We start from the raw sequence: 23,606 nt of genomic DNA on the forward strand, positions 1-23,606 counted from the left end.
GACACACAACTACAACACGGTAAAAGAACCCGGGAAACAGAGTTAATGATAAAAACCCTGAAAACCATAAATTTCACACCTGAGCCTCAACTCTCGCAGCCTGACCAGTCAACTCACGGACTGGTACCGGTCTATCTGTGCACAGAGGCAAAGGAATGGCAATATTTGGACTTCCCAATCACCTTTCACATTTGCATGTTAGAGCACCGGCAGTAGAGTAAGGCACAGGTTTTGACTTTATTTCATTTTTGCTGGTTAGTTTTAGGCATCACAAACTACTTGGTTAGGTTCAGGAAACTGTAGCTTGGGTTAAAATATTCCCCATCACCACATAACATTCACCCAGGGTTTTTTTTTTTTTTTTAATATGTGATAAGATGGGGAATAAGAAACCTGTCTTATTCATGCCTAAACCCAACACAGACACAGAGAAACACCTTGTACATATCTTTGAAACACCAATGCCTCTGACTATCAGCAGTATCTGACACGTTGGTAATTAGAATAGACTGCATGTTCTGTTCTCGCAGAGCATTTGGTCCCAGAAAATGACCTCACCAAAAAAAAAAAAAAAAAAAAAGACAGGATCTAGCCTTTGTTCAAATGGCTGAAATGGCCTATATTTATGCTTACCTGACAAGGACCTCTTGTAGATATGCAGATTACAGGAGATATCAGTCTGAAGCAAGGGCGGAAGTAATGTGACATAGAAGGGAAGACATGGGTAAAGGTCTCCGTCAAGCAAGCATGACCTAGCTATTTGACATGGGGAGCCCATTGTTAATGTCCCATTCAGCAGGTTGGTTTTTGTGCCTGAAGTAATACAAACAAGCATTTTGGTAAGATAGTAACAAAGAGGACCTGTCAGAGGATAAATGTTTCTCCTTCTGATTTTAGAAGGCGGTAAAAAAAAAAAGACCTGCTATTAGTTTGGAAGTTTGTGTCATGGATGTGAACGCTTAGGCCTTGTTGTTGTTATTGCACAGTGAAACTATTATTTAAAGCTCACTATAATATCATGGGTGAAACAACACAGCAAAAATGTGAATGAAAATCTGGTTTAAATTGATTACTTTGCAAAGCTGTGGCACATGCACAGCAGCTTATTTGTGTTCCTATCCATCTGCAGCCACCCCTCAATTATCCCTTAACCTTTAATGGGACAAAAGCACTCTGTGCTGCTTTTGATAATAGCCAGTTTACTTTAAACTGTTTTGGTGATTTTCCGTGTATTGCAGAAACAGAAGCTGATGCATTTTGATTATAAACACTATAAGATGATCTTACAAGATCGAGATAATAAGTAAAAATGAACAACTGTGCAATTTAAATGAAGATATTACATAAACACACACATGTAAACTCTTTCTGGAATTTAACTGTTAATCAACAATGTGCAATAAATATTGTAAATAGGGATGTGGCTGTCAGTTATTTCAGTAATCAAGTATTCTATCACTTCTTCCATTGATTAATTGAGTAATCAGATAAGAATGTTTTTTCTTATTAATGAGCAATAGTTAATATTTAGAAAAATAGTTTTTAAATGAAATGGTCATCGGAAATGTCAGTGTTTTTAATAGTTTACCCGCATACATCACCCTTGTGTTGCACTTACATGTTTTTTTAAAGACACATTTTCATAAATACAAAAATAAATAATTACAAGCACAGTACTGTTAAAAAGAAGCAATGCATGCAATAATTAATGTTAATAATAATTCAGTATCCAGCACCAGGCTTCCAAACTATTCTTAAACATGAATACAATTTAATTAATATAATATTTCATTTAGATTGTTTTATTCTAAAGCTGGAAAATAATGCCTTGAAATAAATATGGTCTCATGAACCCCATGCCCTGCTTTAGATTCATCCAAGCTTGTTGTAGGTGTTGCTGCCATATGAAGTAGGATGGCTGCCAACAGCCTCCAGCAAGCTGCCCAGTTCAAACATCGTGCCAGACCAAGTTAACAGTTCATCTGCATATTTTATTTGAACTTTTGTAGCTTTACTGTCGTTTGTCACTGTGTAAAACTAACTGCAGTGGACGGGAGCAGCTACAAAGCTCCCTCGTCTTCCTGCTGGAGCTCGTTGAACAGGTGGTTTGACCGATGACTCCTGCCAGCTTCTCCCAGTAAAGGTTTTAATGGTGATTACAGTAACACAGTAACAAGCGCTGCTGTTTTCAATGCTAGAAAAATGATTTTTTTCCCCCCCACTCTACCTGAGATCACCATCTTGGTAACGGCTCTGTCTCTTAGCTCTTCACCGTGTGTGTGTAGATGGACTCCACGTTAAACTATGACATCATCATCCTCGCTGTTGTGTTATTATTCACAAGTCTGGGTGAAATGCTCACGTTTACATGGTGACGACAGAGCGCTACAGAGTCGTGGATTCAATGAAGCATCGAAGGGAAAAACTGCATTTAGTTATTCAAGTTACTGGTAAAAAAAAAAAAAGTGAGTAACAGTCTTTAAAAACTGCATGATTTTAGCAATTTCACCAAAACATGAGTGGGCTGTGTGACAAGTTCAGCACAGTAGTTACTATAGCATTCACCACATCATGCACACTTGCCAAAAAGGCATTTTCCATAATAAAAGAGCAGCTGTAAAGTGGGAAAGTTTTTTTTTTTTTTAATCTTACAAGCACCAGGAAATGAATCATGATCAGTATTTAAACCATAACATTTAGAAAGTCTAAACAAACCTTCTTATTTATTTTTTCCACATTTGATTCATGTTTGTGCCGAGCCAAGAGAAAATTAGCTGATTCGGTAAACAGAGATCACAGTCGGGCGCCTGCTGGCTTAAAATAGATTACAGAGGATGCAACTAGCTCACGAAGAAAGCTTCTCTTTGTTCTCCACCTTTAATTTGAACCCATGAGGAATAAATGAGGTTCTTAAAACATTGGTGATAGCACATAAAAATGGGGGGGAGGGTGTTGGACTGCAGCACAAACTAAATTAAACTGATGAAAACTAATCAACTAACTGGACGAAAAAACACCTCCTACCTGTCAAAGTGGTTATTCACACTTGTTATTAATCTCGGTCTCTCTTCCACAGGATGTCTTCATCCTGTCTTCCTTCTCTGACCCCAACCAATCACAGCAGATGGCCCCGCCCCTCCCTGAGCCTGGTTCTGCTGGAGGTTTCTTCCTGTTAAAAGGGAGTTTTTCCTTCCCACTGCCGCCAAAGTGCTTGCTCACAGGGGATCATATGATTGTTGGGTTTTTTCTCTGTATGTATTATTGTAGGGTCGACCTTACAATATAAAGAGCCTTGAGGCGACTGCTGTTGTGATTTGGCGCTGTGTAAATAAAATTGAATTGAACTGAATTGAAAGTAGCCCAGCTCTATTGATGAGCTCAGTGGAATTTACACAGTTGACATGAACATGGAAAACATTCAAAGATCAAAACAGATTTTGTACCAGACTCCATGTGTTTGTTGTGCTGTATGGAGACCGTCTCACTTTTGGAACCAGCCTCAAGTGGCTATTTGAGGAACTGCAGTTTTAGCCCCGTTATCTTTATTTTTCATCACTCGATGCTTGATTTCACCATTTACCCATTATTTAAAACTTCTTCCTAGTCTCGTCGTATTTTATTCTGCTGCAACTGTGATGTATTTATTAAAAGAATAGAAAGAATGTGTGAAAATCAGACAGATAGAAGACATGAGAATTCTCCATTCGAGACTGTGGCTCAGGGAAAGCGACTTAACGGTTGCACACATTCTGTGGGCATCTGTGTTAATGTTGTCCCCCATGTCTTGGCTCTTTCCTTAACCATTTGTACTCTGGTAATGACTCCAACACGCTGTGTTCACTAGATCGAAAAGGAAGAGAAGATGGGGGAGAGGTAAGAAAGGAGGGCTTATCCTACGGTTAAGCTGCAGCTGCAGTTTCCATAACAACTACCTGGAAAAACCCGGCTCCCTCGACCATCATTAGAATAACATTTTTACTCGTCAAATAAGCATTAGTGGAATCTACATGAGCAATGAGATGGGAGTGACACAAAAAATGTCCATCAGAGGTATCGTTTGACAGGCGTAGCACAGAGCTGTCTTTTCCCGAAACAGTAAATCTAAAGGTGTAATTACAGCCAAGCGTAGCCCCGTGTAGTTTCTCTGGAAAATGTGCAAATAATATTTAAGACACACAGAGGCTTGTAGTCCTGCAGTTTAGCATGTGAAAATTATTTACACCAAGGCTCACTTCACTTTGAAACACACTGAAATACAAAAACGTCCTGCGCATAGCTCGGGGCTTAAAAGGCAGGCCCTTGATCATAACCTCTCCTTTTTTCTTCCCAGCAGGAAATCTGGCGACTGACTCAAGGAGAAATGAGTCTTTCCCATTCAGCTACTCCTCTGATCACGCATTACACAATCAACTTGAAAAGAGGATAATCAAGAGTTTAAAGAAAAAGTAAAGGGAGAGAGAATACATTAAGTAGTGGCTAGTCCAGGGTATCATTTAAAATCAGTGCTGATGGCTTCATTGCTGCCAGGCTGTAACCTTGAGCGAGGGCTGGTGGGGCCCCGGTGACCATGGAGGGGATGGGGAGAGGGATCGGCTCTTTTTGCATTCACATTCTGCTCAGCAGGCACCCGGGGGCTATAACCCTGAGAATCCGTATTAGGTGAGCCAAAGTCACCATTAATATAGAGCACTGGGCCATACTATAACCTTACACTTCACATCTCTGGGGTGTCCTGAACTGAGAAAAAAATGGTACTTTCAAACAATCACTTGGGAGGACTTTCAAAAGTGACCTCTTACCAAAGTCAATCCGTTTGCTTTTCTCTTTTTTATTCATTTTCATCTGTGTTTGCTGTTCCTGCTCAATCTCTCCATCTCTGTCTGGCTTTGCGTGGCGGCTCTGGCCTTGTGCTCCATGGCCGGTCACGTTAGAGAGGCTATTCCTCCTTCACTGGATGCAATTACAGATTAAGGCAAAAACACTGGTTGAGGCCATGCTGCTACCACAACCTGAACTCCTCCGACTACCAGGGACCCAAGTCGCATTTCTGAAACTGTTTGTTCTCACAGTGTTTGTGAGTGACTCATCACTCATAACATGTAGAAACAGACTGAGAAAACCCTGGCACCACTGCAGATTCTGACCTTTTTAAAGGTTATTTAATTCTTTACACCACATAGAAACAGAAATGTCTTTTTTTAATACCAAGTAGAGAAAAAAATAAGTTTAACGCTTTGTGGCACATGAAGAAAAACATATTTTTGAGTCAATGAAAACAATCAAATAAACCATCACTGGCAGTCAAAATGCACAATAATCCAACATAAAGTCAAGGCTCTGTGAATGTGCCTGCAAATGCAAAGTTAGGTTAAAACTAACTAAAATCTCACAACTATGTGTCAGGGGATTGCAGAGTGCAGTCAACTGAATTCTGTTTTCTGGGCACTGCAGCCAGGTCTACTTAGGCTACGTTCACACTGCAGGCGAAAGCGCATCAAATCCGACTTTTTTGACCCTATGCGACCCATATCCGATCATGGTATGACAGTGTGAACGGCACAAATCCGATATTTTCAAATCCGACCTGGTTCGCTTTCATATGTGGTACTGAATCCGATACATATCCGATGTTTTAGAAAGCGACTGCTGTTTGAATGGTCATGTCGCATTAAATCCGTCTTTTACGTCACTGACACAAGACAGACGCCAATTATCAGCGCCGGAGAAGACGTCGCGAACGCTTCCTGGACATCCAGTGTAGATGTCAGTGAAACTGTTGGGAAGACAACGTTGGAGAAACGTGAACATTTTATTTGTACTGTATAATCTGCAGATTCTGACAGAAATCTGCAACTATCCTTTGAAGCACCGCTCCTCTAAAACAGCAATAAGGATCATTATTAGGCCAAATGTAAATAACAAAATAACTTTATAACTTAAAGCAAAATTGGGAAACGTAAAGTCTGAAACAGTCAAACAAAACTATTTGCTCTTGTCTGGAGTTTATGGTCAAAGCAGATGGCAGAGGGAGTTTGGAAAACAAGCTAATTCCTTTTTTTTTCTTTGGTAAAAACTGGAAAGAATATTCTCAGACGGCCAGAACCAAAACTGTGAATATCAGAATGAAAATATGTTACTTGGCTCAAAGTAGAGTGGTTCAGCATTTTAAATGAAAAAAGAGGAAGAATAAATAAATTATAAATAAAAAATAAAGTGTGTGACAGAGAAAATAGACAGACAGTATATACTGCACATTAGATAAACTTGACCATAAAGAGTAGAGGCCAAATACAGAAGAGCAGAAGATGTTCTTCCCAGAGGCCGTCAGGAAGAACAGATCGTGGTGGCGTGTGAGGGGTCACGCATTATTTTATTTGCTCTGATCACTCAGTACACTTTAGACCTGGAGGTGGGAAAGGAGTCCAGTGATCTCCTCCACTCTCTGCTGGAACTTCCAGTCTAAAACGAATTTATTATTCAATTCAACTCAGTTATACATATATATAGCAGAATATCACAACAGCAGTCACCTCAAGGTGCCTAATATTGTAAGGCAGAGCCAATACAGTAATGCACGGCAAACCCCAATGATCAAACAACCCCATCTGAGCGAGCACTTTGCAACAATGAAAGGAAAAACTACCTATTAACAGGAAGAAGCCTCTGGCAGAACCAGGCTAAGGGGGGAGCAGCCATCTGCTGCGACCGGTTGGCAGTCCATGTTTGGCCTGTCCTGCAGAGAGCTTTATGGTCAGGTGAAGACAAAATATGTAGGCCATCCTCTATTGTTGCATGTGCTGCTGAGCACCTCCACTGTTGTGTTGTTGATGTGAAATGCTCTGTGACTTCGCTCCCTCATCCTGAAATCAGCAATCTCCTTTGTTTTCTTAACAATCAAAGCCAAGCAGTGAGCGATGCACCAGTCAACCAGCTTTAGTTTCTCTGTGTGGACCTGAACTGCAGTAGACTCGGGACACAAGCTGGTGCTTCCTGTTAGATGATGTTCAAGACGCATCATCTCACTGAGCTCCCACCTGAACAAACTGGGGTCTCTTGGTGAGGAGATCTAGCAGATGCACATAGGGGTGCTGCTGAGGCCCAGGAGAATCAGTTTATCCAGCAAGTGCTGTGGAATGATGGTGAACTGAAATCCATGAACAGCATCCACACAGCTGTGTTCTCCTCCAGATGTTCCAGACTTAGATGCAGTACAAAGGAGATTTGCATCATCAGACATCCAGGTAAGGAAATCCCAAAAAGTTGTAACGTAACGCTTTCAGTGGGAGAAACATTTGGTCACTTATCCAAAGGACTTCTCCAACTTTTTGGTAAAAATAAATGGTAAATGGCCTGTATTTATATAGCGCTTTACTAGTCCCTAAGGACCCCAAAGCGCTTTACATATCCAGTCATCCACCCATTCACACACACATTCACACACTGGTGATGGCAAGCTACATTGTAGCCACAGCCACCCTGGGGCGCACTGACAGAGGCGAGGCTGCCGGACACTGGCGCCATCGGGCCCTCTGACCACCACCAGTAGGCAACGGGTGAAGTGTCTTGCCCAAGGACACTTTTTGGGTACAAAGGAGATTCTTTGGAGTGATTTGGGTAGCAAGAAAACTGAAAAAGTGCCAGTTGGTGTTTTGAGCGTTGCACTCTTTGGTCATCTACAGGTTCACGTTGGCCCATATGGTGATACTCTTGGTGATAGAGACATCTTCCATGCACTTCTGAATGTATGCAGATATAAATTTGGCATACTCATCCACATTTATATGCCGACTGTCGGTTGCAGCGGCCTTGAACATGTCCCAGACTTGTAATACATCCATGGCTCCTGCAGGCCAGATCCACCTCCTTCACAGTGGGTTTTTCCTCTGATTAGCTGGGGCCTGTATGCAGGAATTAGCATCACAGAAAGATGTTTGAGGAGCTGCAGTGGGGGTGGGGTTCTGCCTTAAATGCTTCCTTTATGTTTGAATAGGATGGGTCCAGTGTGTTCTTTTCCCTAGTTGCAAAGTCTACATACTGATGGAAATGAGGGAAAACTGTTTTCATGCCGGCCTGATTAAAGTCCCCTTCTACAATGAAAACACCCTCTGGATGAGTATTTTGCAAGTCACTGATGGAACGGTGCAGAGAGTTGGGGCTTCCATAAAATTTTAATTGATGGGAATGCACACAGCTGTGATGATAACAGCAAACTCCCCAGCCAGGTAGAAGAGCCTCTGAACAGTGACTTGAGACCAGTTCAACTTTTTTGCACCAGTTCTCATTAGTGTAAATGTACACACTGCCACCCCAGGATTTACCACTAAGAGGAAAACTGAGGGCTGACTGGAATCTTGTTAGCCCCTCGGTGCTAACTGCATCATCTGGAATGGATGGATTTAGCCAGGTTCCCATAAGGATTATGATGATTATGCTGCAACCTCTCATCTCCCATTTGGTAGTTAAGCCTAGCTTCATGTAACTACAGGTAGTCTATTTTGGTTCTCCAAAGAGCAGATGATTATAAGCAGTGTCCTGCATGAGCCTTTAAATTTGCTGATGTTCTGCTTTCTATTGCACCGCCTCATCCATACTCCAGTAGCACACAATGCTGGTACAACACTTATTGCTTCACAGGCTGCTGGGTGTAGCTGCTGAAGCAGTCTGAGGCAATGCAGATTGTCCAGAGTGGTTGCTTCTACAGTTCCTAATCTGCTGATTTCATGCAATGCTAGCAACAAGCGATAGTTGTATATTAGTTTGGTTAGATCATACTGCAAATTTGCTGCCAAACTATTGAACAGGATATTAGTCATTAATGTATATTACTGTTGAAAGCTGCAGCCTGAACTGTTCATGACAAGAAATTCATGACCGAGATTTGCAGTTATGTGTAAGTTTGTTAATTAAACTAACTGATCAATCAGGATTTAACAATGGAAGAAAAAATAAAATATCGGCAAAGCAGAGATGCAACAGTTGTTTGAGTAACTACATATATCCGTACATCAAAGTCAAATATTTGTGACGCCTAATTAAATTGTTTCTCTTTATTATTATATTTGATTATTTTTACTAGAAAATATAAATTTGGAGGAAAATGACAGTACACGGATCCCTTCCATATGTTACATGAAGAGTGTAAACATAAAGCATATGAAGGTTGGACCTTGGCAGGGCTGAATACATGAATAAATAAATGAATAAGTAGCCCTTTGAGGTGATACATTGTAAATTCAGGTTTTAATACAAGAAAAGAAATAGCTGGTCTTGGGTTGTTTGCTCAGGACTTGCTGGTGTAAAATAGAGAAACTGCTCTTTTTGTGTTGTGGATGATTAATATTTGAGTAGCTGAGTCTCCTCTTTAAGTGGTATACACTCACACAAATGCAGGCTAATAAAACCACCCTCCAGTATATCCTGTTTGTTTTAGAGGTTTTCTTTCAGCTCCGGTGTAATTTTGGAGGCTACAGTATATTTGAACAGCACTGCATGTTACAAGGCAGGGCTTCTGTTATTTCATATGTCAACAATAACTAAACATTACAGCCTTTGTGAAGAAAAGGCTTTTTCAGGAAAGTTTAGGGCACTTTCATTAGGCTTTAGCACCAGAGTTAAATGTTAATTGAAAAAGCATCCTTTGACCACACTCTTGTGTACTCGCACAAACACGGCACTTTCGGTATTCTACCTTTGGTTTCGACACAACTTGCAGACCTCAAGAACACATATGTGTAAATTAACACTTTGGGACCTCAATTTCGAAGATTTCAGTGTAGTGCTTTGGTTTTCTACATAACTATTCAGACCTTTAGCATTTAAAGCTGGAGTGCAGTACTTGCTTAAAAATTAAATTTCCATTACATTCAAGTCCTGTCCAAACAAGATCACATAACATCTATCAGCACTGAGTGCATCTCTCTCTGTGTTGTAGTACATTTGATGTCTCTGACAACTATGAGAAAACAGAACAGATACCAAACTCACTAAACTCGTGGGATTACAGCTTTGGCAAACCTGAGGCTCATCCAACACTTTCTTCTACTCTGGAGATATATTTGCGCTTTAGAGTTTGGCAATGGCAAGTCACCAGTACTCTGGGGTGGTTTAGGCATCCGACTGCTATGCCTGCTGGATGCCTCCTAGGTGAGGAGCTTCAGGTCTGTCCAATAAGCAGGAGGAGACCCCGAGGCAGACGCACCGGAGAGACTATCTCTCGAGTGGCTTGGGAACACCTCAGTAGAGAAAGAAAGATCTGGGCCTCTCTGCAGAGACTGCTGTCCCTGAGGCCTGGACCCAGACACGCAGCATTAAATGGATGGATGCATGTTTTTACAGTGTGTTCAGACTTGGATGATAATAAAACAGCTGATGCTGAAAACCTGCAGATGCATTACTTACTTATTTTTAGAGGTTAAAGGTGAGTAAACTACAACAGCTAGGAATATTGTTCAAAAAAGAAGAAAATGTAGAAGTAAGAAGGCATATACTTGCAAAGGTTAGCGAGGTTTCTGTAATTATGCTTTGTAAATAACTTCATTGATTAACTGTCATCAGCTTATGGCTCACAAAGAAAAAGAAACCACTGTTTGAGCCTTCTGTGTGGTGAAGGATAGACGGCGCACGGGTTGGCCCGTTTAGAGAAACAAGTTTATGTTTTGTCTAAATAATGAAAATAATGAAAATGTAAACACCGGCCCAGACAAGGAGTCTGTGCCACAGTGTTTCAGGTTATAGTGAGACACATCTGTCACTCCACAACTAGTCACAAAGGAACACTTAGAAAAGACCCACTGGCCTTACATTTAATTGCACTATGTAAGCGTCATTTTTCAACATTTAGAGGTTCACAATGTGAGTGGGTGTATTTTAACCCAAACAACAATCTTTTTCTAAACTAACCAAGCAGTTTTCAGTGTTTAAACCCAACCGGAGAGGAAAGCGCAAGTAAGCAAAGGTGCAAAACACAAAGCTTTCAAATGGCTTTTAACATAGCCCATCACATCCCTCCTACCTCCTAATGCTGGGATTATATTTACTTGTCGATGGCTGAGGACAATTTGGAGAGTGGCTGTTTTGCATAGAGTCTGTTTGTAGTGCTGGCCACAACAAACTGGTTGGCAAATGTATAAAATACATTACTCACACCAAAGCAGAGCTGTGAGTATTTTCAGATATATTTGTAACACCAGTGGCATCCTACACAGGCAATATGTGATGCCCTGCAATGAAAATGCGGTGATAAAGACCAATAAAAGATCAGTGATGATACATTATGACTTTACTACCACCGAGCTTGTTTGGCCAGTTTCACCGTTTCCTCAGTCGTGTAACAGCATCAAACGAATGGGAGAAAAAAGTAGCACACGGTTGGTCTCCAAGGTTTCCTGAAAGGTGAGGCAGCCTCTGGCACTTGCTGCCATGATTTGATCTCGAGTTCAATTTGATTTCTGTCTTGCTGTCACTGGTTTAACACTGACCAGTCCATTGGGGAGGGCAATGAAGTTAGTAATTCATCTCAGAAAAGGGCAAAGTCGAACGCAGCCATTCGCTAAATATAATGTGCAACCACTGATTCATGGGATCTGGAAACTAGGCTCGCCTTTCACCTTTGGCCTTTTTGAAAACAGTACCCTTTGCTAGGTGACCCCTTTGAATCCCCACAACAGCTCAAATGTGTCTAGAGTATAAAATATATATATATATATATTTATTTATATGGGGAAAGCTCCAGCTTTCAAAACCATTAGTTCTTGCTGTCACAGAGCCCTACGGCACAGTGACTGCCTTGGTGTGGGAGGATGTATTCGTAGCTCTCTGAAGACATGGATGAAGAAGCAAAGCTTTGAGTTCTCATCAGAAATTTTGAGTGATAGGGTTAGGTTTCTTCATTTAGAAATATATGTCAAAAAAGTAAATGGTAAATAAAGCTACCAAATAGTGTCAGCAAGGGTCAGAGAATGTGGCCTATTGCCCAAACAGGGCCCAGATTAAACTCTCCTCTTCCTCAGTGCAACTGCTGTGAAGCCACCGTGAACCCACAGAGGTTGGGGTAGAGATGGGTGCTGGGGCTGGAGGCGGGGGGAGCAGAGTCTTGATTATAATGATTGGCACCTGTGAAAGAGGGCTTGGGCAAGTGCACGGACCATATCAAAAAGGATCAGCTGGGGCACAGTGTGACCTGACTGTTATTAGGTGCCAAAATGAAATGGTCGCTCTAAAGCCCTTCAAGAAATCACTTAACCAGTCACAGCTGAGCGAAATACACACATGCATGGACGCTCTCGCGCTCAGCGTCGGAGAATAATACAGTAAATACCAAAGGTTGCCGGTATACGGGTTGCTTTGAAACAGGAACTGTGTGAGAAATCAGTTGTTAGAAATTGGTTTGTCTACAAACACTGAGAGCTGGGTCACTATGAATTATGCAAAAATGAGGAATGTGGCTCATCAGTGAAACACCATCAAAATCTAATTTCTGCAGAGACAGTGAAACTGAGCTTACTATTACTGATATTTTTAGAGTAAAAGCTCAACTAATAATTTAAAGTTGGTAATGTGTCAGATTGGCAAATTTTAAATAGAAGTATTGCCAAAAAAGGAATAAGGGAATATCATAAAGAAAAATTTCTTTATGTCTTAAGAGGTCAACAGTGAGTGTCTACAGCCACCTAAAAACACGATGGAGGCTCTGCTGTGGTTTGAACCATCAGATCTGCTTCATTTTTCAGCATGACAATGATCCCAATTCAGCCGAAGCATACCTGGATATAAAACGCACAATGGTACATGGACTGGCCTCCCAGAGCCCAGACTGAAACAATATTGAAGCAGTGTGGGATCATGTTGACGAAGAGACAAAGAAAAGGCAGCCAACATCCAAAGAAGAGTAAATAGTAACTAGACTGGTTCTACAACTCATTCACCAAAGCACTTTTTTCTATTCTTTTGGACAACTTTGGATTCAGTATGTTGCACAGTGATACTCGGCCATGCCACCTTCCTATTAGTCCTGAGGAAAAGCCACACCAAAGAGCGTTAGGTTCATGAACCCTGGAGAGCAATTCCTCAAGAATTCCATCTGCCCAAGAGAGTTCAGACCAGGGGTGTCGAACTCCAGGGCTCGAGGGCCGGTGTCCTGCAGGTTTTAGATCTCACCCTGGGTCAGCACACCTGAATCAAATGATTAGTTCATTACCAGGACTCTGGAGAAACTTCAAGACATGCTGAGGAGTATTTACATCAGCTGTGCTGGATCGAGGACACATCTAAGACCTGCAGGACACCGGCCCTCGAGCCCTGGAGTTCGACACCCCTGGCTCAGACTGTTAAAGAAAAATGAAAACCCTATTTCAATCTCTTAAAACTGTATAAGCTCTGGTTTTTGCCACGTTTTACATTTATATTTGCACATTTCAACAAATGCTCGCATTTTTCCCTTAAAATATGAGGAGCGTCTCCAGTCTTTTGCACAGCACTGCACGTCTTTGCATTGCGTCCGTTTTCAGTGTTTGTACTGTAAACCTGCTCTGAAGTTCAGTTTGTTCATAACAAATATTTTCTGTCACTTTGTGACACCCCCACACTCCCAGCGCACACCCTGCTCATCAGCCATGTCTCTGTTACCGTTTCCTCATTTGTTGTGTCTCCACATTGGCTGAGCCTGCCGTCCCCTTGAGAGACTGCTTCACTCATGACTTCCACTGTTGTGTCTCGGCAGTCCTCTGCCCTTTGCACAAACATATCGATCACTTCCACCCATCCTCCTTTGTCACCTTTTCTGTCCTGTGCTAAAAATATATTTTCACAACCAATTCATGTCGTTAACGACCACCTGGAAGCCTTTCGGCTTCATCCGCCGACCCTCATCGTTTCGCTGTAATGCCTCTTTATAAAAAATATACACATCTTTGTTTCGTCAGAATCCCTCTTCTGACCTTACAACTTAAAATAGCGTGATTCAGAGGCTCTGCCGTGCATTTTCGTTCTGCTTCAAAGTGCAGCGGTGCTTAAATGTGCTGTCTTAAATGCTGATTGCTATGTTATTAGGTGCCTTTAGCTCATAAAACCATGACAGCTCCTAGATGTTTACAGAGTCAGGCACTGACCTCTGTAGGCACTGCAGGGGTCAATAAAAGGAAATTGCTGCTCAAGGAAGCTCAGAGTGAGACTTAAGAGAAGCAACTCAAACTGTGACCCGATCTTAACAGCAAATAAACAACAAACACCTTCACAGACCTCTCACCTAGAATTGATCAGAAACAAAGCAAATTGTCATTGTTTAATTCTATAACAGAGCTCGGCCCTCAGTCCAAAAAGCGTGCCTTAACTTTGCTCTCGCTTAACTTCATTGATGAAATCTCACCTGTGATCCTCTTATCTCTTTGACAAGACTGACAATAACAAGCTCGAAGGTCACTACAAAGACACTGCTTCTGCTCTTGAAATAACAAGTTTGGGTTTCATAAGGCTGAAGTAGTAGCAATAATGTTCAGATCAGCGGACCGCACGCATACCCTTGGCAATACAAGAAAGGTCTATTTGCAGCGGGCTTTCAGAAGGTCACGGCGGAAAGGCCTCAACTGAAGTGTCTCAATCAAAGCAGTGCAGAGGCAGGGTCACCTGATGGCCACTGCCACATGTTCCAGAGGGTACTTAACCCTGGATGAGTAGCTAATGGAGGGAGTCATTGAGAGCAGATTCACCTAACTGATTTAAATAGGCGTCCACTCACAAATGCACGGACAAGTGTGGAAGTGCTGAGTACGACGAAGCCAAAGGTGCTATTAAGGGGACAAAAATAACACTCAACAATATCCGCCAAAGCTGTTTTGGTATGCGCGATGAGTGAAGTGAAAAAGGAATAAAAACATCCTTAAAAATGCAGATACCTTTATTTTTACTTTATATAATTTCAAAGTAGGACGCTGGACCTTTGAGAAATTAATTTATAGTGTAAAACATGCATTTCTGCATGAGATTTAGTTGGATGAAACTAGCTACTTCACCACACTTAAAAAGGGGGAAAAACATGCAGTAAAAAACTCGACAACATATTAAATCTGATCGCGCTGTAACGAAAAGCGAGCAGTGATAATAATAAGCCCTGATGGGGCCCTCTTATGGCCCATCGATTTCCAATAGGTGAGATCATAGAAAGCTGGGGGGGTAATTACACTGTGCAAGCAGAGGTCGTCCTGAGCAAATATCATTATCATCAGATTAGAATGAAAGGCTGGTGTGGGACGAGAGCACGAGGTGAAGGAGACCCAGAGGAGACGCATCTCGGCGCACACGTCTGACCCTTCATCTGTCTCAGTGTCCCCACCTTGCTTCCCACCTCCGTGGGTCGACCCTACATCGCGCCGTCACCGGCGAGGGGGGAGGCAGGTCACCGGGCGCAACCATTCATCAGTGAGAGACAAGGCGTACGATGGGAATGATACCTCAGAGTGCTAAACAGATAAACAGCGGGACAACACCAACTGGAAAGTGGAGTATGTTTGCTGATAAGCTTCACCGAGAGGCGCCACGTGTTCTTTAGATAGTGGATGGTTTGGATATGAACTTTGAAAGTCTCCATGGAAAAAAGATTGGAAGGTGGATTGCTCAACATGTTTTCATATTCTTTAGAAGGAAACAGTCGTGATAATAAAGATATTCTACCAGTCTCTCGTCCGCTTGCTACACTTGATAAATATTTTATCAATGCAAAAAAAAAAAAGAAAAAAGAAAGAGTTTTTTTTATTGTTGTTGAGGCTGTTTTTTCCCCTAATTCTGTACTTTTATTCCACACCTTATTCATTATAAGTGATATTTCCTTCATTTTCCTGTTTGAGGCACGACTTAGCCCAGTTTTATGAATAACGCAAAAAGAAAATAAATGCAAAAACTAGTGGTGCGTAGCTAGTTGTGATTCAAACTGTCAGAGTCTGACCCTATCAAAATAAAACGGAATAAAGAAGTAGTTGGTATAAAAATGCACATTGTCAGAGATGCATACGTTAAAAGCTGACCCCTCTGCATCGCGCCGTCTCTCCAAGATGTTACATGTGATTCCATCAAAGTGTGAAGAAATATGATGAGGTGGATGAGTGGGCGAGAGGAGCCACCACAGCATGGTGGCTCCTCTCACCCATCTCCCTCACTGTAGGTACTCCCCTCCTAAATGCGAACGCAGAGATCCCGGGTAGCCCGGCGAGAGGTTGCGAGTGCCACTCTGATGAGCCTTTGACAACTCTATCTGTGCTGCTCAGTGTGGGAGCTGGCCCAGGCCATCTACATTAACATAAACAAGGCGTGCTGCTGGGGTCCGCCTGTCAGGGGCTGTCACTGCCGAGGACAGAGGAGAGACGCCTCTGCATTAACCTCCAGGCTTATCTCACTCTGTGCGTTCCACAAAAAAGTGGGGATTAGTGCTCAGTCAGGAATTGCTTTTGGGTCCTTGTCACTCCTGCATGATTACTGAACTCCCTCTTCTATACGCAGACTATTATTCTCGTCTTTGTTTTGCACTTTCCTAAAGGGAGGGAATCCCTGGAGTTTTAAACATGGAAACCCACAGGATCAAAGTTTCTTTGGTTTTGGTGTCACCTTTAGTGATACGTTGTCATAGCAGTGATTTCTGCTTTTCCATAAACCAATTAAATTTATCTGCAGCCGTCTCTAAGAATCATTTTAAAACACTCATCTTAAGATTTTTTCCTTTTATTCATGCATATATGGCTCTGTGCCTTTTGCAAACTGATTAACAAATCCAGGACTGCACTACTGGTACAGACTAAATAGCGGTGTATGAAATATATCTAAAGATAATTAGGCCCAATCCAAAATGCAGCGGACCTAAACAGACCCTGAAATAGAAAGAATGCCAACACTGGCAGCAGCATGACACTACACAAATTAATGAGCAGTCGTGGTCAAAAAGAGAACCAAGTTTTCCTAGATTTCACATTTTACCTGTAACACACTTTCTCCAGCAAGTGTTATAATCGGTATGTGAGCAGAGCTGATGTACTGGCATTTACTTAAGACTCACTGCAGTACAATTACTGTGGTACGTGATTAAACTGGAAAACAAAAAGACTTTTTAAAATGGTAAAAAGCAGGAATTATATGTAAAGAGAAGAGGTCGTAGACCAGTATCTGGGATGATGTGACAGAAGGGTTGCAATGGTAGTTGGACCTGGAGGTGATGGAGCTGGAGATGTTGAGATTTCACTCACTGGGAGTGACCAGGATGGACAGGATCATGAATGAGTACCTCTGAGGGGTTGAGCGGTTTGGAGGTGAAGTTAAAGAGGCAAAGCTAAGATGGTTCAGGGATGTGCAGAGGAGGACATGTGGATATATTGGACAGAGGATGCTGAAGCAGGAGCTGCCAGGCAGGAGGAAAAGAGGAAGAGCACAGAGAAGGTTCAGGGATGTAACGAAGGAGGACATCCGGAGGGTTGGTGTAAAAGAAGTGAATGCTGGGAAGAGATGGAGGCAGATGTGGCTGTGGCAACCCCTAGAGTGAGCAGCTGAAAGAAGACGATTTATTTTTTCACTGCATTGTGATGTTGGTCAATTAGCTCTTTGATTCACATCCCTTTCCCCTCGACTGCTGTCCCACTGTGAGCTTCTTCTTTGCATCAAATTAGCTCATTTCTGTTCACTTTACTCCAAATCAATATACAAGTGTGCAAAGAGTTATGAAGTAGCGACTGGTTAGCCAGGTTAATGGGAATCCATTTGGAGTGCCTGCATGTTTTAATAAATATTTAATTCAATATATTTATATAGCACCAAATCACAACAGCAGTCGCCTCAAGGTCCTTTACACTGTAATATAAAAACCCTACAATAATTCAGAAAACCCCAACAAAACGACGACAGCAGGAAGGGAAAACTCCCTTTCACCAGGAAGAAACCTGAGAAGGACAGAGAGATATTAACAGACAGAGATTATAATAACTAATGATGCAGAGTGATGTATAAAGACAGTAAGTGCATCATGGGAAGCCCCCAGCAGCCTAGGCCTACTCCAGCATCACTGTTTGTCACCAGTGTACAGATTATTGCACCTGTGCAGTCTCCTGTAGAAAGCTTTGTGCACCATTTCAACAGTGGGTCGGATCCAAAATGAACAAATGTGCATAAAATGTATTTAATATATATTATTCTCAGCACTTGTATTTCCATAAAATACTTTAAGGAAGAATTCATGCTTAATACGAGGTTTTTCTAAATAAATAAATAATTAAAAACTCCTAAAAACAGCCAACACAGCTTTAAAACTTATCTCAAGAAAATATTTTTTCACCCCCTATTTCCTGATGTTGCTACACAACTTTCTGTAAGCCACGCAGACTGTCACTGCTCACGCTAACGTCAACTGTTCATTCCAGCTTCTTTTTCTTCGGTTATTCTAACGTAATCCTTGTTGACAACTGCCATCACAAGTATTGTCACATGACAGCTGTTGTCCACAACAAAGCCTGCTCACATGTGACTGATCAACAGGACCCAGAAAGCTTCTGAAACCATCTTGTCCCTCGCCTGCAGGTTCTGCAAACAAATGTGCAAATATCTGTTTATCTCGACTGATTTCAACCAAACTTGGAAACTTGGAAGCCACCCTGAACTTTGGAGGAACAGTATGTAAAATTAAGCCTCCTCTCCTGCCAAGCCGCCGCTGTATTTGCGGAACATGTTCTTGACACATCCACATTGGTGATTTCCTTGTCCTCCAACACAGGTGAAATTCAGGTGTTACCAACAAGGACACATCATGAAGGGAAAAGGTGTTGCAACACCTCCGTTGTAAGCACAGGCTGAAGGTTGTCTGCTTAAGTGACACAAAAAGTAAAGATGTTTTCCACTTCATCAGTCTGCATCCGTACGGGCGCCTATCTGCCAGCCAACAAAAGGCTGCGGCGTTCTGCAGCTGCAACATCGGGAGAGCTTAATCCATACCTCCAGACCTGAGGCCTAATCAAACAGACCGAATGTAGGGAAGGAGTCAATAGCTGCTTAATTACTAACGAGAGTAATGACAATAACAATCACATTCCTTTCCGACTGACGTAATTAAGGGAAGCATGAAAGGCATACCGAGGGAGAGCTGCCTCCAAGCAAGGCAGCAATTAGGGCAGGAGCTGAGGAGGCAGCTTGTGGCAAAGACACGAGATGAGCCGCAAACACCGTCTCAGCCTCATCTTTCGTCTAACACCTTGTCCTCCTTTCAGGCATCAGTATCATCAGTTGGTGCCATACACTGACAGTGCTGGGCTTCATTATATCTGTCCTGCCCATTGGTGGTGCAAACACTGTGTTGTTCAAGCGGCTTTCTCCAGCACGTCGCTGGCGGCTGCCATGTTTAATGACCCTCCTCCTCCTGTATCCAGCACTCAGTAGGCACAGCATGAGACGTGGGGAAACACTCAATTTCTGTAATGGCTTGAAATGGAGTAAATATCACTCGCCCCCCTGCATTTGTTACTCATTCAAGCCCCGTTATCGCTTGCTGCCTAATTTCCTGGTGCACTGACAAAGGCAGAGGGCGTTTCCATGGAGAGGGAACCCTTGCGGTTTTCGTGCTTCTCTCAACTTGGCACTCTGTTCATTTCACAGCAATTATCCTGAGTCATTCCACACATTCTGCCACAGAAACTCAAGGGAAGGACCTTTCAGCTAATTGCTTTCAAATGGAAATAAAAAATAATCACATGGCTACTTTGTCAAAATGACTCCTGTTCTGCAGCATTTGGTATGGGAAATTGATGTGGGATTCCTTTTAATGTCCCATTTACAATGCCTGCCCCTCTATTTCCAGATGAAAACCCTTTCTTTAAATGCATTTTGGATGAAGTCCTGACATTGCATGCACCCAGATTCTTCATTTTTGAAGGCCCAATATCTTAATGTGCAAGGCTTTTTGACACTTGAATCTTTAGCTCTACTCGCTGTAGCAGTTGTGTGCAATGCACAAGTTAATCTACTTAAATGCTTATGTTTGTTACACTTTAAAGAACGATCATTTTCCTTCTGCAAGATTAAATACTCGCAGGAAGAACTGAAAGAATGCCAAAGTGTAAATGGCAGATTATGCTTAAGATAATTAAAATGGGTAAAGTCCAAAGTTTGTGAAAACACAGTAACAACTGTTCTGCAAACTTAAGTTCAGTATGTTTGTAAACCACAAAAAATGTAATTCCAGCAGCAGCTCACAACAGTTAGAATTTGCTGCCTAATGATGCCCCGAGGTCATACTTCCAACAGACAGCGATACAGCAACATCCACAGTTACACTTCTTAAGACGGACTGGCCGCCTGCACCACACTAAATGCTAGTTTTGCACTCTTTGCTGGTACTGTATGCCACAACCTTAAGTTAATAAGCTCCCTTACCCAAAGCAAATACAACAAAGAGTTCCTCGTGTTGTAGTCGTCATATTGTATTTAAAGAAGTCATACGGACAAAAGTTCAAACTTCTCTTAACTATGAAAGATAAGAGAATACAGACCTCTAGGGCCATGCAGTGTCACTGCGTCTATGATCTTAACACAGTTTTCAGTAAAGTACTAAAGACTGTATAGACTGGGGGTCTCAAACTCCAGTCCTCGAGGGCTGGTGTCCTGAAACTTTTCTACGTGTCCCTGTTGCTACAGACCTGAATAATATTAGTAGGTCATTAGCCAGAGTATAGAACTAGACTGCATACTGAAGTGCTAACCCCCTAACCCTACTCAAGTAAATTTAACTAAATGTAAGTGTTTGGAAAACCGTGTTTTCTGCACTATTTCTGCACTGCGCTTAAAGTCCTTTAATTTTCTCAAAAGTCGACAGTGCGCCTTATAATCCGGTGCACCTTATATATGAATTCTGGTTGTGCTTACCAACCTTGAACCTATTTTCTGTGGTACACGGCGCTCAAAAATCTGTCAACAATGTTTTAGTACGAGTTTGGTAAGCTACGAAGCCACATGGCTTGATGGATTGTCAGAGAACTACGGCTAGCGTAGTCAGGAGCCTCGGGGACTGAGTAATCTGGGTCCAAAACTCTGTCCGCTTCACGTCCCAAAGTCAAACGATCACTGTGGCATCACTGAGAGTTAAAAACTGTCTAAATTCTAATGCTAATGACCTACTAATTGTATTCAGGTGTGTTGCAGCAGCGACGCATGGAAAAGTTTCAGGACACTGGCCCTCAAGGACTGGAGTTTGAGACCCCTGATATAGACTGATGTGACTAATGAAATTAAAAATTTAAAGCTCAACATTACATTTGTTCAAATTTTAGTACATGATAGTTTGGAAACATGATGAGTGTACGGTAGATTGTATCTGTTTGACTCTAATGGGAACACACAGGAGTCGTCGTTCCCTAATGGCCATTAAAAAGAGTGCAAGTCCACACAGACTTCCCCTTTAAGACTAGGAGGTTGCATGTATCTTTTATATCATTTTAGATTCATCAATTCAATGTCTTAACCTCTTATCCAATTCAGGGTGAAGGAGAAGTCATCCCAGCTGGCTAGGTGAAAGATCAGTCAGTCTAACACACAGCTTACACATAGACAGCCATCCACACTCACATTTAGAATCACCAGTTAACCAACCAGGGAGAACCCGGAGAGGACTCAGCCCTGGTGGACATGGACAGAGAAAACAGTGATAACCACTGCAGCACTGCGCTAGCCTAAATCAGTACTGGTCACCTGTGATAAAGGCAACTGGGAGAATACGTGAGAGCCAAGAGGATAAAGACTGTAGCCAGCAAGGGTACATCAGTGGTAAGGAAGAGCTAGATAAATATTTGCTCACAATATCCAGTACAGTCATCTAAAGGGCGTAGGCATTATTTTCAAGTCTGTTTAGAATAAGTGTTTTAGTGGCATTTGTTTCATGAAGGAAAATGAAATAAAGTTCCATCTTGGAAAATTCACCCCCTGGAATCAGACATTCAGAGAAAATTTTGGTTCACACATTGTCAACTTCGTGACAATAAACACAAAAACATGGCAAATTCATGTCCTCCTTATTGATATTAGCTAGGGTTTAGACTTGTAGCCATACGTTTAGCCAACCCTAACCCCATATGAAATATTAGAAAAGCTACTTATTAGCAGCAGTCCTAATCCGGTCGTTATGTGATGACGTGAGTGAATCCTACTTCCGGGCCTAAAGTAGTCTGCGTTTAATATGGCTTTTGTGTTGTTAACATGTTTAATGTTTTGTATTTTCTTCTATTTAATCTCAAAAAGCTCCTAAAACAGTCAGTGATCACTGTTGACCTCCCTCGGCTTTTATTACCGCTAATCATTTATTTAAGCTCAGTTTTTAAAACCTTAGGATGTAACTGCAGCCCAGCCCATGCAGCAGTATATGAATGACTAACCTCGTATTGTGGATGGATTGTCTCAGTTGTTCTCCTGGCTGAAGTTTGGTCCTTTTACAGCATCCTGCCATGCGATTACATTTGTTCCTGACCACCGAGAACACTCACGTTAACTTTTATCGAGTGGAAAAAAAGTTAGCTTGTTTAACATAGCTGTGTCGCTAGCGGTCAAGTAGCACATCATTATATACCAGCTAGCCAAACTTCAGTAACCCTACAAACGTCACTGCTGTTTAGTTTTCTGTCTTCATTTATGTTGGAAGTGATAACAGAGCTGTACGTTTTAATTTGTTTCCAAAACCCCGCAGTCAGGACATGCTATATTGTATTTAGATAGAAGCTAGCGAGCTAACTCCCTGCTAACTTCTAACTCCGTTAAATGTCATAAATTCCGTTTTCATAGATGCCTGGATGTTAAACTCAATTGTTACACCTGGTAGAGCAGAACGCTAATCATTTTATTAAAGATGAAAGACTTTAGACAGTTTTTCAACTCTCAGTAATGCCATAGTGATCGTTTGATATATGGACCTGCAGCGGAGTTTAGGCACAGACACGGCTAGTGACGTCAGACTTAACGACCGGATAGCATGTCAGATAAAGCAGTTATACATGGCAAGCCAACAACTCTGGGAACTGATACCACACTGATTAGCATGTGAATACTCTAAGTCGGTCCTAAAGTTGCTTGGTTATCTCAGTTTAACCTGCAGAAGGTTTGTGCAACGTGTTATTCTGCCACGGATGAAATAATGTCTTCACTGCAGAAATGAACCAGGGCGAAAATGTGCCAAACAGTCAAGAATTAAAGCTGTCACAGGTACAGATGATGAGCAGTCACAGATGATGAGCTGAAAGAGGCAGTCAGAAAAAAATGCTAACTGTCAGAGAAAATGAGTCTCAGTGCTTCAAGAGCCTGACAGCTCAGAGTGTGGCTATATGATTAATAAATAAAGATGCACAAGCACGTGTTTGATGCATTACAGTACTTCACATTTCACTTATCCAACAGAAAAACCTTACGTTAAAAAGAATATGTTATCCTCGGATTAATAATATCTCAGGAAAACTTCTCCAGCAGGATGAGTGTAGAAACACTGTATGCTTGTCTTCTTGCCAAAAGCTTTTTCCCCCCCAAATTAAGTGTTGTAGAAGGACCAAGAGCAGACCACTGACGCGTGAAGTAATTCCAGTGACAATAAACTGCACACAAAAGTCTTTACAGAT

At 41.9% G+C, this 23,606-nt stretch overlaps 1 protein-coding gene across 3 annotated transcripts in view; it reads left to right on the forward strand.

Annotated features, from left to right (window-relative positions):
- The window catches only part of LOC309704599 (ectonucleotide pyrophosphatase/phosphodiesterase family member 7-like), an 88,549-nt gene that overhangs the window by 39,465 nt on the left and 25,478 nt on the right, over positions 1-23,606 (forward strand). For 2 of the 3 annotated variants that reach the window (XM_082529842.1, XM_082529844.1), the window contains exon 1: positions 21,617-21,774. The exons of the other annotated variant lie outside the window; for it this stretch is intronic. The gene's annotated coding sequence lies outside the window, so the exon portion shown is untranslated. Of the gene's footprint in view, positions 1-21,616; positions 21,775-23,606 lie in introns of those variants that run through there. 3 annotated transcript variants of the gene reach the window in all.

Source organism: Aulonocara stuartgranti (assembly GCF_965226115.1).
Source record: "Aulonocara stuartgranti genome assembly, chromosome: 4".
In the NCBI taxonomy this organism is placed as follows: Eukaryota; Metazoa; Chordata; class Actinopteri; order Cichliformes; family Cichlidae; genus Aulonocara; species Aulonocara stuartgranti.